The sequence below is a fragment of the Neopelma chrysocephalum genome, unplaced genomic scaffold (assembly GCF_003984885.1).
Source record: "Neopelma chrysocephalum unplaced genomic scaffold, ASM398488v2 Primary Assembly neopelma1_67, whole genome shotgun sequence".
Classification (NCBI taxonomy): Eukaryota; Metazoa; Chordata; class Aves; order Passeriformes; family Pipridae; genus Neopelma; species Neopelma chrysocephalum.
In genome coordinates this window covers 6,875,350-6,878,381 of record NW_020897726.1, presented here as the reverse complement: position 1 = coordinate 6,878,381, position 3,032 = coordinate 6,875,350, and positions in this window count along the sequence as shown.

Here is a 3,032-nt window from a genome sequence, read left to right as displayed (position 1 = left end):
CATTGTGGGGTTGGACTAGATAACCTTTAAATGTATCTACCAACTCCAACCATTCTACAATTCTGTGAACCATTCTGTGGCTCTGTGATTCTATGAATATTCTGTAGAATAGCTACTAAACCACTAAAGATTTTGCTGTGGAGTGGAATGTACATGGATCATCCCAACAGTTTGTTGCTTTTTACATTCTAGTCTGAGAAACGGGTTCTGGGAAAGTGTGATGGAATTGGAACAGCCTGTTCTGGAGAGACTCTGCTCCAGAGGAGCTCATCTTCCTTTCCACATGGTCACAATACAGAAAAATCTAGGAAAGAGCTCCATACATAGAAAGATCATGTGTTATACAGTCTAAAGATGGATCACATGTTAAATATGGGAGTATAATGGTTAGTAGTTACACTTTGTTCTGTTGGTTGTCTTGTGCATTTCTTTAACTTCTATCCTACACACCAGCTAGCTAACTGAAATATAGTACAGAATAACTACAGTCTGATGTTTAAATTTTCTGATGAAAATTTTAGCTATGAAGAAGTGTCTAGCCTAATATTTTTTATTTATTTTTGGCAGAAATAAAATGAAAACTTTGAGTTTGGAGTGAAAAAAATTACTACTAAAATATTATGCTATTCAACATCAACAGTGGAGTTAATGTTAACATGAAATTCTTTGAAAGTTGAAAGAATACTTAATCATGGGATTTACTTGTAATCAAAAGAAAAAATGCATCAAAGTCAAAGGCAATTTTATTGACATCTTTTGGGCCAGAAGTTTGCATTTTGATTTGAATGGAACAGCTTGTCTGTTTGAAGTTTATGGTTTTAAAGACTGATTAATGAGGACCCAGGAAGATAAATTAATCTCCTCTCTCTAATCACAAAGGTAAAATATTTCTTAAAAAGTCAGAAAAAGCTGATCTATATTCTGTTACCTGTATATATCTATACCCATTACTTGCAATCAATTTTAACTTAAAAATGGGAAAATAAATCTGTCCATTAGTGATTTTCAGTCTATAGTTGGTGAAATCTTGGGTTCCATGAATAGCTTCTAAAGGTCTCTCTAATGTTTTTTTGGTTGTAAAAAAGTATTGAAGCAAATCAAGTGTGTTGTCAAACTAGGCTACAGTTCAGGATAAAACACTTCTCAAGCACAGTGTATAGGGGCCTGTAAATTTATTAAGGTGCAGACTTTAAATCTGTGTACTAACTCTAACAAATTAAAATATATATAAGACCTGAATCCAAGAAATGCCAAAATTAATTCAGTGGATTTCCTATTTTTTATTATGAACTATTATCTTAAGCAATTTTAAAATAACACAAATACATATATTCAGAAAAATTCATTAATCAAAAATGTATGACAAATTTGTGCAGACTTTTACTGTAGTTCTTTAGTTAAAGTGAAAACAAAACCCAAACTAAAGCAAGACTTCAATAATCGCAATAGAAATAAATACCAAATAAGAATACAGAAAACATAAAATAGTGTTTCACGGGGAAAGGAGACCTAAGGTGATGGATATGGATATGTACCCACTGGCTAACAGTTGATGAAAAATGAAACATATATAAGTAGCCTAATTTTCTTTCTGATTTAATAGGATCCAATAAATGGAAACTGTATGGCCAGAATAATGAAAAGAGCACAAAATTTATCTCATTCTGTTGCGTCCTCTCTGTGTTCTTTTGTCCTTTGATTGCACTGGTGGATAATATTATTTTGTTCCCAAGGAAATATGTCCCTTTGATTAGGTTGCAGATATTCTCTCATTTGTCACTGTTCTATCAAGCTATGCCATGTAACAGCAGGAACCCTTGATTATTTAATTGCTTGTAAGAACTCATTAAATCTTACTATCAATCATTGGACATATGGCAAATATCACCCAATGGCATGAGAGGTTTTAACAGTGATCTGTCACTGGGGCATACCCTTTCTTTAGTAGCACAGGCCCTTTGTTTAGTTCTCTGATCATAATAATTTTTAATTAATATTGATTTGCAAAAGAGTGTTCAAGCAGTGGCCTAATCTATGGGTACAAGGATAATCTTCTAACAGGAGCATTTGTAATTCCATATAAATATCCAGAAACCCCACCTAAGAGAGTTTAACCTTTTTACAATGTTTTATAGATCGTGTTAGGCTGATGATAACCTAATTTAGTCTTCAAAGTGGATATGGTTCATTAAGAAAAACATATCAGAACAAGTCATACAATAAGCTTTGCATCAACACCTTGGTGGGATGCTATGAAGTATCTGTGATGATATGAATGCAAAAGATATTTTTCAAAATATAGAATATTAGCTGCAGCTAATAAAGGTAGTGAACCGGGCAGCTATTTGTTTTTTCTATAACAAAAATCAGGTCAAAGAACTGTGAAGAAATCTCACCAAATATTGTTTAAACAGATAAAGTTTCAAAGGTTAAAGTTCACAGAAGCTGGCAATGGAACTACTCTACATTTCTAATCATAAAATTTAGAATGACTTTTAACTACCCTCTTATGGTCAAAACAACCCCTTTACTCTACTGGACTCACAACCTTTTATATGCTTTGTACATTATTATTACTTGGAATTTGCAGGAAGCAGAAAAGAAAAGCCCAACCAAGAAACATATCTTTGATGATTATATTCAACAAAATACTGGCCTCCATCTTTCTTATTGTTGACATACTGTTATTTGGAGATAAAACCATGAGATATAAGCTATGACTTTACAGTAACTTTATCTAAAGTCTTTTTTCTTTTGACAACTTAATGTGGAAAATATTAGAATAATTGATAGACAAAAGTAGAAACTAAAAGATTTCCTGCTCTGAGTCAGGCTTCTATTCATACATGCTACCTGTGACATATTATGTTCTTTATCTGATGTGTACTCATGTACTTACGTACATCTTAGCATAGCAATTGTTTAGGTTTGGAAAGGGGGGGTTAAATTCTAAAGTTAATTTTGTAGGTTCTTGGAATAAATTCTTGGATATGGATCACAGCTTGTGCCAATTTCATTTGTGGTTTTGCTTC